Source organism: Syngnathus floridae, chromosome 21 (assembly GCF_059516105.1).
Source record: "Syngnathus floridae isolate MCC-2025c chromosome 21, RoL_Sflo_1.0, whole genome shotgun sequence".
In the NCBI taxonomy this organism is placed as follows: Eukaryota; Metazoa; Chordata; class Actinopteri; order Syngnathiformes; family Syngnathidae; genus Syngnathus; species Syngnathus floridae.
The window spans coordinates 8461126-8475756 of NC_142433.1; the positions used below are offsets into that span (position 1 = coordinate 8461126).

Here is a 14631-nt window from a genome sequence, read left to right on the forward strand (position 1 = left end):
TGTGCTGCTTCGGTTTTTTTAGTTATAGAAGATTATTTTATAAGTCATCCAGAGTTCATCCAGCCCCCCATCTGCTCCAAATGAACCCAAAATGGTACCGTTCGTTTGTGCAGCAAAAATTTTGTTTGTGCTGCTTCCGTTTCGTAGATATTACACATTTATTTTATAGCGATGACGTCACCGAGCCCCCCCATTTTCCTCCAAATGGACCCAAAATGGTACCGTTCGTTTGTGCTTCATTTGTGCTGATTTGTGCAGCAAAAAGTTTCGTTTGTGCTGCTTCGGTTTCGGAGATATTACACATTTCATTCATAGCGATGACGTCACCATGAAGCTGGCCCCCCATTTTCCTCCAAATGGACCCAAAATGGTACCGTTCGTTTGTGCTTCATTTGTGCTGGTTTGTGCAGCAAAAAGTTTCGTTTGTGCTGCTTCGGTTTCGTAGATATTACACATTTCATTCATAGCGATGACGTCACCATGAAGCTGGCCCCCCATTTTTTTCCAAATGGACCCAAAATGGTACCATTCGTTTGTGCTTTGTTTGTGCTTCGTTTGTGCAGCAAAAAAAATCTTTTGTGCTGCTTCGGTTTCGTAGATATTACACATTTCATTCATAGCGATGACGTCACCGTGAAGCTGGCCCCACATTTTCCTCCAAATGGACCCAAAATGGTACCGTTCGTTTGTGCTTCGTTTGTGCTGGTTTGTGCTGCAAAAAGTTTCGTTTGTGCTGGCACGGTTTTGCAGATATTACAAATGTATTTTTTAGCGATGACATCGCCGTATTTCGGCGCAAATTTCAAGCTCCTGGAATGCTCCTGATGCAGGACGAATACAAGAGGTATATATGTTCGTAGCCTAGTCTTTTTTTTGGCTTACAGAAAACTTTCACTGTGGGAAATGGCTTTTAGCACGAGGATATTTCTGTCATTATGTTTTTATCGTGCTCATTGATTAATTTCCTTGTTATCAATAAGCCTATATGATCATTTTTTTTCAATTACAGCTGACGTGAAAAAGGTTCACCGCAACCTAAATACCTGATGAGTCTTTGTCTGTTCCAAAACATTAATTAATGCAACAATTAATACATGTATGAGAAGTTGATGACAGCCAGAAAAAGAAACTTGAAAACATGAAAAAATAACTTTCTTTGTCAAAGGAGAACATTATCAACTTTTTTTTTAGCAACAATTCAAACAATGCATCACTGCACTGTGTAGAACACAGCATGTGGGAAGATCTTAGTATTTACTGATGCTGCTTTCACTCCACTTCCCAGGTCATTATAGATCTCCCAGGCATATGCAGTCCTCCAGCAGTATGCCACATAATGCCCAAGAGAATCCTGGGTGAGTCCTGGTTCAAAGCCAATAACTGCTCTCAAAGTAAAAGTCTTCTCTTTTAGCTCCAGACTGGAGGGAAATTCAAGCAAGGCAACTTCCTTGCAACTGCTACCAAGGTCAGTGTCAATCCACACAAACTCTCCCAGATTATAGCTGTGAGTAACATTACCTGAACACAGAGCCTTGCCTGTATTGTTGTCCTGTGATTTGAATGAAGACGGACACTGGGAAGGATTTTCAATTGGCCTGAGGCAGAGAGAGTCAGGAAGGAGTCCTTCTTTAGCAGCAGTCTGAAGAGAAGCCATGCCACAGGTCTGCAGGACAGCAATGTTTGCACAAACAAGTGAAACTTGCCTTGTTACTTGTTGACTTAAACGGCAGTACTGTGAGGAGCATTGTTTTGTAAAATAAACACTTGGGATATTGCTCATTGCGCTCTCAATTACAGTGGAGATGTGGCATTGTGCATCAATTTGGAGAGCACCAGAGGTCAGGAGGACAGGTTTGAATATTTCCCCCAGCAATTCTGCCCTCTGTGAGTATACCTGTGGGTTCACACCCTGTGTTGTGATGGTTTTCACCAGGTGGAGGAATTGGTTCCCACGTTCATAGTTCAGAACAGTCTTTTCAAATGAAAAACTTTCACAGAAAGAACAGCATAAGCATTGAAAGACAGAATCAAATGCACAAGTATTGAGCACAGACACTTTTGATGTGCGAAGTTTAACAGGCTGTTGATGGTTCCCGTTTTTCAACAATGGTACCTTCACTTTTTTCCAGCCCACTTGTGTATCAATATGCAGCCATTCAGGACAAGGAGAGAGATATGAAGTTATCTTTCTTTTTTTTTGGTGGGACCGCTAAACCTCTCTAGTTTTCAACTGCACTGTCAAGATGGCGGCGCGTGCACACGCAGCGGCCACTCTGTCCCGTCAGTACGGTGATTTGTTCGTCTAATGAGTGTTCGTCCGACAGTCTTGTGTGTTCGTCTCGTCCGTGCTACAAGTACCGCAGGCAGGTTCTACTTGACATCGGCAGAAGTGGGTTTTGCGGCGTTCTGGACTTTGAAGCGTCGACATTAAAGGGGCTCGGACTGCTACGTCCTGAAACGTCGCCGACCTCACCCGCTATTCCTCCCCCGGTTGGGAGCCGTCGGAAACGGTGTGCGAGGAGGCAAAAGAGGGGCAAGCGCGGAGGCTTCCGGGCCAGGCTGGCGGCCAACCCAGCGCGACCGGCGGTGCCCTCCATTCTTCTGGCGAATGTTCGATCGCTGGACAACAAAATGGATTACGTTCGCCTGCTGAGGTCTACGAACCGGACGGTGCGGAACTGCTGTGTGCTCGTATTCACCGAGACCTGGTTGAGTGACAACATTCCGGACTCTGCAGTGCATCTTGAGCGGCTAGCGTGCTATCGGGCGGACCGTGCCATTGTACGAGGGGGAAAGTCGCGAGGAGGTGGAATATGCGTCTACATCCGAGAAAAATGGTGCCGGGACTCTGTGGTGGTATGTAAGCGCTGCTCGCCGCTTATGGAGTTTGTGATCATTAAGTGCCGTCCTTTTTATCTGCCGAGGGAATTTACCGCGATCCTGCTAGTCGCGGTATACATCCCGCCTTCCAACATCGAAGGAGACAGGATTGCGGCGCTTGGTGAACTGTACCAGGCTGTCAGTGAACAGCAAACAGCGCACCCTGACGGTTTCACCATCTTCGCTGGAGACTTCAATCATGCCAACCTGAAGTCTGTTTTCCCGAGGCTTCACCAGCATGTTCCTTTTCCGACACGTGGAGACAGCTTCCTGGACCTAGTCTACTCGGCGCAAAAGGGAGCTTTCAAAGCCACCCCCCTCCCCCATCTGGGGCTTTCTGACCATTTCACCGTTTTCCTTCTGCCCGCATACAGACAATTGGTAAAGGCATCCAGGCCGGTTCGGAGGCAGGTTCGTGTGTGGCCTGAGGGTGCCTCCGATGCACTTCGTGACTGCTTCGACTCCACTGACTGGGACTTGTTTAAGCAGGCAGCCACCTACAACGATTGGACGGACATAGAGGAGTATACTGACACTGTTACCTCTTACATCACGAAGTGCATCGATGATGTGACTTGCTCGAAATCCGTCGTCACTCGCGCGAACTGGAAGCCGTGGCTGACGGGGGCTGTCCTCGGACTGTTGAGGGCCAGGGACAAGGCTTTCAGAGCGGGGGATGAGGCTGGCTTGAGGACAGCGAGGGCCGACCTGTCCCGAGGCATCAAAGAAGCGAAGAAGGCGTTCTCGTGCAAGGTCTCCACCCACTTCAAGGACAGCAAGGACGCACGTAGCCTTTGGCGGGGCATTCAGACCATCACGGACTACAAGCCCGCGCCGAGGAGCTGTGAGGGCGACGTCCGTCTGCTGAACGATCTGAACCGCTTCTTTGCTCGCTTCGACGCCCAGAACAGCACTTGCCCGCTGAAGACCGCTCCCCCCCCACACGAGCAGCCCCTGCGCCTCTCTGCCGACGGTGTGAGGAGGGCGCTTGCCGCTGTTGACACCCGTAAGGCGGCGGGCCCTGACAACATCCCGGGTCGAGCGCTGAAGGACTGCGCTGGGGAGCTGTCGGGTGTCTTCACGGACATCTTTTACGTTTCCCTGCAGCAGGCCATCGTCCCCTCGTGTTTCAAGGCTGCCACCATCGTACCTGTGCCGAAGAAACCTGCACCGTCCTGCTTCAATGACTACCGCCCTGTGGCACTGACGCCCATCATCATGAAGTGCTTTGAGCGGCTGGTCATGGAGCACATCAAGTCCGTTCTCCCCCCCACCATTGACCCTTTCCAGTTTGCGTACCGTGCCAAGCGGTCCTCTGAGGATGCCATCTGCTCTGCCCTCCACTCGGCCCTCACCCACCTGGAGAGAAAGGACTCATATGTGAGGTTGCTGTTTGTGGACTTCAGCTCTGCCTTCAACACCATTGTGCCGCAGCGTCTCATCTGCAAACTCGACGAGCTGGGCCTCAGTACCTCCCTCTGCAACTGGGTACTGGACTTCCTCTGTCAGAGGCCTCAGGTGGTGCGTGTTGGCGACAAAATCTCCGCCAGCATCACGCTGAGCACGGGGGCCCCCCAGGGCTGCATGCTCAGTCCATTGCTCTTCACCCTGCTGACGCATGACTGCTCTGGGACCTACAGCGACAACCGCATAGTGAAGTTTGCTGACGACACGACTCTGGTGGGTCTCATCACGAAGGGCGACGAGACTCGGTACAGGTCGGACGTTGACCTTCTGACCACGTGGTGCAGGGACAACAACCTCCTGCTGAACGTCAATAAGACCAAGGAAATCATTGTTGATTTCCGGAAGGGTCACACAACACACCTGCCGCTGATCATCGACGGTGCTGTGGTGGAGAGGGTGAGCTGCACCAAGTTCCTGGGGGTGCACATCAGTGAGGACCTCTCCTGGTCCGCTAACACCTCGTCACTGGCAAAGAAAGCTCAGCGCCGCCTGTACTTCCTGCGGAAGCTCAGGCGTGCATGTGCTCCTCAGGCAGTCCTGTCTACATTCTACCGTGGCACCATTGAGAGTGTCCTCACCAGTTGCATCGCTGTCTGGGGTGGTAACTGCACTGAACAGAACTTGAAGGCCCTGCAGCGCATAGTGAATACGGCTGGTAAGATTATTGGTGCTTCGCTCCCCTCCCTGAAGGACATTTACACCTCCCATCTCGCCCGCAAGGCAACCTCGATTGCCAGAGATGTGAGTCACCCGGCTCACTCTTTGTTTGACCTTCTGCCCTCTGGGAAGAGGTACAGGAGCCTGCGCTCCCGCACCACCAGACTCGCCAACAGCTTCTTTCTTCAGGCTGTTAGGGCCCTGAACTCGCTACCCCCTTCTGCGTAGCGTGCGGCACTGTTGCGCTATTTTCGGGAATGTCTGCTGTACGCGCACTTGCTCCTTTTTTTTTTTCCTGCTCCTCTTATTTATTTATTTATTTATTGTTGTGTTATTTATTCAGCACGCTTTTGTTATACTTGTTTACTTGTTTGTCTGTTGTGAGCCATGTCTTGTCACCGTGGGATAGGGGGGAACGAAATTTCGGTTTCTTTGTGTGTCTTTGGCATGTGGAGAAATTGACAATAAAGCTGACTTTGACTTTGACTTTGACTTTGAGTAGATGCATCTGGCTCCGCTCCAGGATGAGATTTTTTTCCCTTTTGTTTACTACTTCAGTTTGAGAAGTACTGCAGACATTGTCAGGCTCTTTGACAGTCGTGGCATCACACACATCCGTTTCACTTTTTTGTTTTGCAGAGCAAATCCGCATGTTTCCCTCAATAAAGGAAAGATGACGAGCAACAATACCGGTCCACACGAATGGGTAAGCTTTCATTGCTGAAAAGGCCTTTTTTTATGTTTTTGAACTCTGCTTCAACAGCTGCGGAACTTGCAGTGATGCTGGTGCTTTTGAATAGAGGGACCATTATTGCTGTCCAGAGTGGCAAGTAACTTCCAAGTCTTGTTATTTGGGGAATAATCTCAGGGAGGAAGTGGATGTTGTCTCTATCCCCATCAGCCATGGCAAGTGACCTGCTCTCCTCACATATTTCTGTCACCCACTGTCGGACATTAGTCTGGATGTGCTGATTTAATGGATCACCTGGTTCTTGTCCCTCAACTTCCTCATCTGAAATGGGGACAAATTCCTCTGCGATTTGCACTCTCAAGTATTTCTTGCACTTTTCTGATGGGATAGGGGCTCCAGAATTGTCATTACTCTCTGTCTCACTCAGTGCCACAATGGTGATAGCACGAAGAAGTTCTTTTGCATGTTGCAAACATTGTGACTTAAGAAGCTGTGCTATTGACCTGACAAAAAAATCCTTAACACGAGGTCTTTTGTTTTTCAGGCAGTCCCATCGGCAGATCATCTTAATACAGTGTGCTATATCTACCCTGACAAAACATGGGGGTAGATGTCCAGGTTGATTCCCACGTGAAATGTTAAAGCACTCATTGATGTAGCTCTTCAGATCAGAATGAGGGGTAAAAGCTTTGACTAGAGCTCCAAGAATCTCCAGAGAAAAGTCACTCACTGCTTCTTTAGGAACAGATGCACCTGCATGGATCCATTCCTTCAGCCACTGTATGATAGCATTAACATCATGCTTCTCTGACAGCATCTGCACAACTGGGACACTGGAGCTGGTATGCCCTGTCATAACACCCTGATACAGGAAGATATGGTCAGACATGCCATTCGGCCTCATCAGTTTTTTAACTATAGAGCCAGTTGCATCAACACATAATATTGGGTGAGATTTCTTTATGCTCTTGTACACATGCATTTGTGTTTGACTCCAATAGTGACAGAAAAACTTGTCAAGTCCAATGTCTTTGATGCTGTCACTGTGAGGTGCACTGTATTTCAACATCTGCAATGATAAAATTTAATTTTTGTCACCTAATGCCAAATCATTTTTCTCTTGCTTTGCCTTGCGCAGGGTGGCCAAATTTGGCAGGTGGCTTGGCTCTGGGTCTCCGAAGTCCATCAGTTTATTGGCTTGTGATGCTCGCCATACATGTGGTTCCATCCTGCCCTCACAAAGTTCCTTGGCTACCTGCACACGCAACTGTCCGGATAGAAACCGCTTTGAGCTACCAGTGTGTAGGGAGTCATCACTGTTCTTAATGAAACAGTTCAATATTATTGGACTGTTCATTTCTGGCTCTTCGCCACAATTAATGTTGAGAAGGCCATGACACTCCTTGCAGTATCCTCTGATTTCGATATAATTATTTGAGACCAATGGATAGACCTTGGCTCTTCTAAAACCAAATGTGCAAGGAATTTTGACTGATTTCCAGATTTGTTCATTTATGATGTGGGGCCAGGTGCCAGGCTTCAAAATTGTATATTCTCTCTTTTGGGTTCGACAGTTCTTATCTTTCTATTCAGCCTTTTCCGGAATGAATTCCATCCACTTGTCAAAAGGAACTTGAAGCTGAAATGACCGTTCAGGGCCTGATTCCGAGCTTACTTCACTGCTAGTTTCAGGATCAGTTTCATCATGATTGAATCCCAGAGCTGACCAGATATTGTGTCTATTTGTTTTTACAAAGGTGTACAAAGCCTTTGCAGATATCTGCTTTTCCAACTGGTCACTCAGATCTGTCCACACAGTATCGCTTGGAGTGGCTACGTTACCATTTTCAAGTATGGCCTGTTTTGATGAGCAGAGAACTGCAACAATTAAATCATTGTCTACTGCTGGTTGTTTGGGCATCTAGTTGAAGGACAAATATAATCAGGATTCATTGCTTGAATAATTAAAATTACACATGCGTGTTCATTATAATTGCTATGCATGGACGGAAAAATGATGCAAAGGGAAAAATATTTTGACATCAAAATGTATCAAGCATGCTTTCTTTAGAAATTTAGTTTTCTTGGTCTGCAAATTACACACGTCTAATATGACAATGTTAGCGAACTAGCTATTTAGACTACCTGGGGTGTTTTTAATTCTATATTGTATGAACTCTGTTTTTTTTTTTTACACATTTTACTTACATTGGTCCATGGTCACTTCCCAGAAAAATACGCTTTCTGTCACTCGCTGTTATTAAATCTTTGGAGATTTGGAGATCTTTGGAGTTGCGCATTTGTCGCTTGAAAAAGTTGCGCATCTTTGTTTTTCGCCACCCTGTTGCGATATGTCTAACAGGTGTTGTGCTCGATTTGGTTCCCCCGTGAGATTTTGTTCCCCCTGCCGCGTACGGCGTCAGCACAATGTTGTTTTCAACGAAAACGTGAAGAACTCACGTTTGCGTCAGTCAATTTTAATTTTTATAAAGAATTATTCTCATTTGATGCATTTAAGTTCATCCGCGTTCTGCCATTGAAGCGGGGTGCATTCAAAGACCAGTCGTACAGACGGAACACTCATTCACTTCACCAAAAAGCAACGATATAATTACGTGAGCTCTTTGCATAAACCTCGATGCAAAGAAACTCCTCCTTTTGGGTACCGTTACATGCTACAAGGAGTATATATAACAAATTGTGATCATCATTCATCCATCCATTTTATTACTCAGGTATTTTCAAAGCAAATTAATATTGTTGCATCTATTAATTTGCTTTAAAATGACAGCGCAATATAATTAAAAGCTGACACTATAGCAATGTCAAACATTTAAGAAAAAGCCACACACGTTTTGTGATCAAATCTTTCATAACGAGAATGATTTGAGTGAATTGATTTGAATGAATAATTGAGAAGAAATTTCAGTTCTGAAGCCTCCTTTTGTCCCAAGCAAAGTGACAGGTGGGGAGGGGGGATAAAAATTGTAACAGGAACTCTATAGAAAATGTCAAGCCGTGAGAATTTGTGCCCCCCTCCCATTTCGAGAACGGTAAGTCCTGGACATCTACTGGCTTTTTTTTTTTCTATCTTCCTGGGGGTCTGTTAAGGTTGTGTAGCAAGTTTGAACAGAATCCCTCATTCCTAGGCCAAATTACAGGGGGAAACACATCCTCATGGCGGCCCCGTGAGGATATGAATGAGGGATTCTGTTCAAATTTGCTACACAACCTGAACAGATAGAAAAAAAGCCAGTCGATGTCCAGGACTCACCGTTCTCGAAATGGGAGGGGGGCACAAATTTTCTTTCTTTTTCTTTTTTTCTTAAATGTTTGACATTGGGATAGTGTCAGCTTTTAATTATATTTTAAAGCAAATTAATAGATGCAACAATATTAATTTGCTTTGAAAATACCTGAGTAATAAAATGGATGGATGAATGATGATCACAATTTGTAATATATACTCCTTGTAGCATGTAACGGTACCCAAAAGGAGGAGTTTCTTTGCATCGAGGTTTATGCAAAGAGCTCACGTAATTATATCGTTGCTTTTTGGTGAAGTGAATGAGTGTTCCGTCTGTACGACTGGTCTTTGAATCCACCCGGCTTCAATGGCAGAACGCGGATGAACTTAAAGACATCAAATGAGAATAATTCTTTATAAAAATTAAAATTGACTGACGCAAACGTGAGTTCTTCATGTTTTTATTGAAAACAACATAGTGCTGACGCCGTACGACGCCGTACGGCATCGGTTTTTCGCTTTCCAAACAAGGCGTGCGCGCTCCCGCGGCAGGGAGAACAAAATCTCACGGGGGAACCAAATCGAGCACACCACCTGTCTGCAGAGGTCACTTTGCATGGTAATTAGTTGGATAATACATGTGTAAGAATTGAGGAGTTATCATGATGTCAAGTGAAAAATTGTTAGAATAAAATACATGACAGGGGGTTAATGAAGATGAATGATTTTAATAACGAAAATTGCAATGGCACAAACAAATGGTTAATTAACGATCCATGTAGCAAGGATTTGACATCTCTAGAAAATAAATTAATATTAAATAAATGACAAATTGAATGATTCACTGAGCGCAAACTAATTTTTTTGCGGCACAAACAATCGGTACCATTTTGGGTCCATTTGGAGGTGTTAAATGGGGGCTGATTCATTTGGAAGTAAATAGGAGGCGGGGCTACGTGACGTCATCGCTATAAAAAATGTGTAATATCTACGAAACCGTAGCAGCACAAACGAAAACATTTCTGCACAAACCAGCACAAACAAAGCACAAACGAACAGTACCATTTTGGGTCCATTTGGAGCAGATGGGGGGCTGGGTGAACTCTGGATGACCTATAAAATAATCTTTCATACTAAAAAACTGAAGCAGCACAAACGAAAATGTTTGCTGCACAAACCAGCACAAACGAAGCACAAACGAAACAGACTATTTTCTTTAAATTTTGCGTGGGGTGGGGGGCCAGCTTCACGCAGGTGCCAAACCCTCATTCAAATAAACACACACGGGGATCCCCAACTTCTTCACACGCATGCACAAACACACAGAAGGACGACAACAGACGGACATTAAAATTTCACAGACATCATGCACAAACACAGAACAGCAGTCAATTCTTCCAATCTGATATTTAGCTTCAGTTTTTTGTAACAATGCCACACATCAGTTTTGTGATCATCAGTAGGGAAGTGTACAAATCTTTGAAAGTTCTTTATCCAATCAGTCATTTCTTTTCGTTTTTCATCGCGCTCTTTTGGCGGAAAATTTTCCACTTGAATTGCAACAGCAGAACTCAGTTGAGCTCGCGTACTCTAATCTGCCAATGGGAGTGCTTTCAAATCAAACCAATCTTTTCCCGCGATCAAATTCACCTACCATTTTCATAATTAATCCGAATTACGAATTAATAATAATATGTAACAGTAATAACAACAACAGTAACAATTATGTATAGACAACTTCAACAATATTACAACCAGACAGTCAAGGGCCAACGCCCTAAATATGTCTGCTCTGCAACAGAGCCAACGCCCTATCACCAGCCCTCCACAATAAAGACAATACACGAGCACAACAGCACAAAAACACTCACAAATGAAGCATAAAAGAAAACCCCTGATTCCACCTCTGAAGTTTTAACCCAATAAAAAAGAAAACCCCAGATTCCACCTCGGAAGTTTTAACACAATAGAAAAGAAAACCTTGGATTCCACCTCGGAAGTTTTAACACAATAAAAAAGAAAACCCTGGATTCCACCTCGGAAGTTTTAACACAATAAAAAGAAAACCCCGGATTTCACCTTAGAAGTTTTAACACAATGGAAATGAAAAGCCCGGATTCCACCTTGGAAGTTTTAACACAATAAAAAGAAAACCCCGGATTTTGCCTCGGAAGTTTTAACGCAATAAAAAAGAAAACCCCAGATTCCACCTCGGAAGTTTTAACATAATAGAAAAGAAAACCCCGTATTCCACCTCGGAAGTTTTAACACAATAAAAAGAAAAGCCCGGATTCCACCTCGAAAGTTTTAACACAATAAAAAAGAAAACCACAAAGAAGCAACCACCTCCACATAAATCATTGAAGTATCGAATTTGGGGTCGGGAAAAACAATTCCTCTACGGTGCGGAGGCCACAGTTTATTCTTACCTTCTAAAGGTGAGGCCTCGGGCCTCCAGACCACAGAAGAAGCTCTACCCCTCGGAAGTCTTAAAACTGCTCAACTGGACATCGCGTTGGGGTCACCAATTGTTGGGTTTTGTTCAAGATGTCCGTCGTTGAGCAAAGAAAATAAAGACGTGGAGTAATAGTTGGTTCTTTATTTGCAAGAACTTGGGTTGCTTCACGGCAGTCAGTACACGATGCACTTCAGCAGATGAAACAACAAGGTCAGACTCCAGATCAGAAGGTTTTATACTGTCCGCAAGCAGGAATACGAAAGGGAAGAAAAGGGAGGGGAAAAGAAGGAAAAACATATCCTCATAAGAATGTCTTATCTACTGAATGTTTTGTATCAACGTGTCATGACGTTAATGAGCTCTGCCTTATGTGTAATGGAAAAGTTTCCAGTCTGTGCTCTGATGGAGCAACTATGTTTGTATAAATTAATAAGAATATTTAGACATTGCTGTTGCTCCCTTTTCAGAGGTTACCGGCAGAGTCACAGATGGCAGGGCTTGTGACACAAACAGTATTTTTTGTTGATTTGCTGCGAGGATTTTATTCCAGTCAAGCCATTACATACACACAAAACAACATCTTTGCTTGTATGATTTTTATTGCCCTAACTCAGTCCTTCTCAAATAGTGGGGCGCGCCCCCGTGGGGGGCACGGTGAGATGCCAAGGGGTGTGTGTGACACCAGGAAACATGCTTTTCTTGGCTGTACTAGATTAAAGGCTAATTAGACATCCACTGCAGTAGGTGGGAGTGGCGCAAGGAGTATTCGCTCTATAGTGTAGACAAGGGGTGGGCAAACTTTTTGACTGGCGGGCTGAATTTGGTTCTAAATTTAGACCGGGTGGGCCGAACCAGGAGCAGATGGATGTAGTGTTTGTGTGAAGTAAGAGAAATGACATGTAAAGGTCATTGCATAAAAAGTTTGTACTTTTAGTAGGTAGTAAAGCATGAATATTCAAAAAAAAAAAGCTTTGTGAAAACAAATGCATTTATTAAAAGCATTAAAAAAATATTTCACCAAAAAACTACTATCAGTGATTCTCATTATATACGACACTGTTATTATGAATAATAGTTTCCATCACTTCAGCGCCTGCAGGTCAGATTTATGAAATATGTTTAACTAATGAGGCGAAATCACATCGAACGGCAAACATTCTGACCAAATACATCATCTTAAAGTTAAAAAAGTTAAAGTCCGGGCTTTGTTGACGTTCATGTGGCTGAACGTCTGGTCACACACGTAGGTCGAGCCAAATTGTCCACTCTATTTTTACACTCGGCACTCAGTGTCCACCTTTCTTTTCCTCGGGCCACTCATTTTAATGGAAGGATTCCAGGGGAAGGTTTGTGGGTGGCATTAGCGTAAAACTGTATCTGAAAGCTCAGCGCGCGATTTACGAGAATGCTGACGTCACAGCCTACACTCGAAATTCGGCACTGATGGAAATAGAGCGCGGAGTGCGCCTGGTCCGTACTACTTAGTGCGTACACGCACTTATGACTGTGCACCAGCTTTCTGACACGGCTTCCGGTAGTAAATGCGGGCGGCCGCTTCCCCATCTATTGTGGAAACATAGCAATTGCAAGGAAAATAACCCCCAAAAAGTTTAATAATACAATTTATTCAGGTTTGGCGGGCCGGATTAAACGGCTCCGTGGGCCGGATGTTGCCCATTTCTGGTGTAGACTCTACACTATAGATCAAATACTCCTTGCGCACACTCCAAGGGGTGTCCAAACTTTTTGCAAAGCGGGCCAGATTTGGTTCGATGAAAATGTATAGGAGCCATTCGCACCGACATTCCTCGAACCATTACCATTGTAAATGAACTTGTAAATATGTAACTATATCCTTTGCTGTCTTCAGATAGGTTGATATTGCAAATGAGATTCTGTTGTCAATTGCACTACCAGAAAAGTCAAAGATTAAAATGATAACAAATTAAATACTAATGAACAATTTTATGAAAGTTGACTGAATTTTTTATTAGATTTATTAAGTTTGTTTTATTATTGTTATTGTTGTATTAATGAGAAGGGTGATATTGGTGTTTCGACAGTAAACAGGCCAGGTTGCATCATGTCAGATTTTTAATCCAAATAAAATCGTTTTCCATTTTATCTTTTTTATTTCAACTTCATCCATCCATCCATCCATTTTCTGTACCGCTTTGTCCCCATGGGGGTCGAGGGCGTGCTGGAGCCTATCCCAGCTGTCATCGGGCAGTAGACAGGGGACACCCTGAACTGGTTGCCAGCCAATCGCAGGGCGCACAGAGACGAACAACCATCCGCACTCGCACCTAGGGGCAATTTGGAGTGCTAAATCGGCCTACCAAGCATGTTTTTGGGATGTGGGAGGAAACCGGAGTGCCCGTAAAAAACCACGCGGAGACCGGGAGAACTTGCAAACTCCACACAGGGAAGGCCGGAGGAGGAATCGAACCCGCACCCTCCTAACTGTGAGGCGAACATGCTAACCAGTGCGCCACCGAGCCACTATTTCAATTTCATACACAACAAATTACCGTATTTGCCGGTGTATAAGTCGACTCGGTGTATAAGTCGACCGCCTAAAATTCGACGGAAATTTACGATTTTATGATATATACTTTGTATAAGTCGAGCTCAATCGTTGCATTATATTAAACTTCAAAATTCAATCAGAAATATGCGAAATTTATTGACGAAATGTGTTCAAATTCGCGAGTTTGTAGCGAGCGATCTATACGCCATTTTAAATATTATTTACTTCATGACCCTGTGATATTACGCGCCGAGAGAGACTAACAACAATGAACACTCTTAGAAACTGGTTTATTTTTAGTTAAGAAACAACAAATTATAATTATAAAGTGATTGCCGGTACATAGAGTTCAAAATTCGTCTTCATCGTCACTATTTCCGAAAAGCTCGTTCCATTCATTTTCGTTTAGTTTGTCGTCATAATCTTATCTTCCCAGATAAGGTCGTCTTCTGTCCCATCGAGAGCGTTTGGCGAATATTTTCTAAGTGCCAACGGCTCTTGCGCCATAAAGAGTCCACCTCGGCTGGTTCCCCATGTCGGCCAGAACAAGTGAAAATTCGGCCTCTTCCCTTGGAAGTCTGGCCAAGTTTGGCGAATATTTTCTAAGTGCCAACGACTCAACCACCGTAAAGTGTCCGCCTCGGCTGGTTCCCCATGTCGGCCACCACAAGTGAAAATTCGGCCTCTTCCCCTGGAAGTCT

At 44.6% G+C, this 14631-nt stretch overlaps 1 long non-coding RNA gene across 2 annotated transcripts; it reads left to right on the forward strand.

Moving 5' to 3' along the window:
• Positions 1 to 480: 480 nt before the first annotated feature.
• On the forward strand, positions 481 to 7976 carry LOC148380487 (uncharacterized). Of its 2 annotated transcripts, XR_015854757.1 has the most exons (7): positions 481 to 1355; positions 1412 to 1465; positions 1567 to 1661; positions 1798 to 1884; positions 5644 to 5710; positions 5783 to 6644; positions 6834 to 7976. It is a non-coding gene; the product is annotated as an uncharacterized LOC148380487 (long non-coding RNA). The 2 variants fall into 2 exon arrangements; XR_015854756.1 differs by having other exon boundaries at positions 5644 to 6644.
• The last annotated feature ends 6655 nt before the right edge of the window (positions 7977 to 14631 follow it).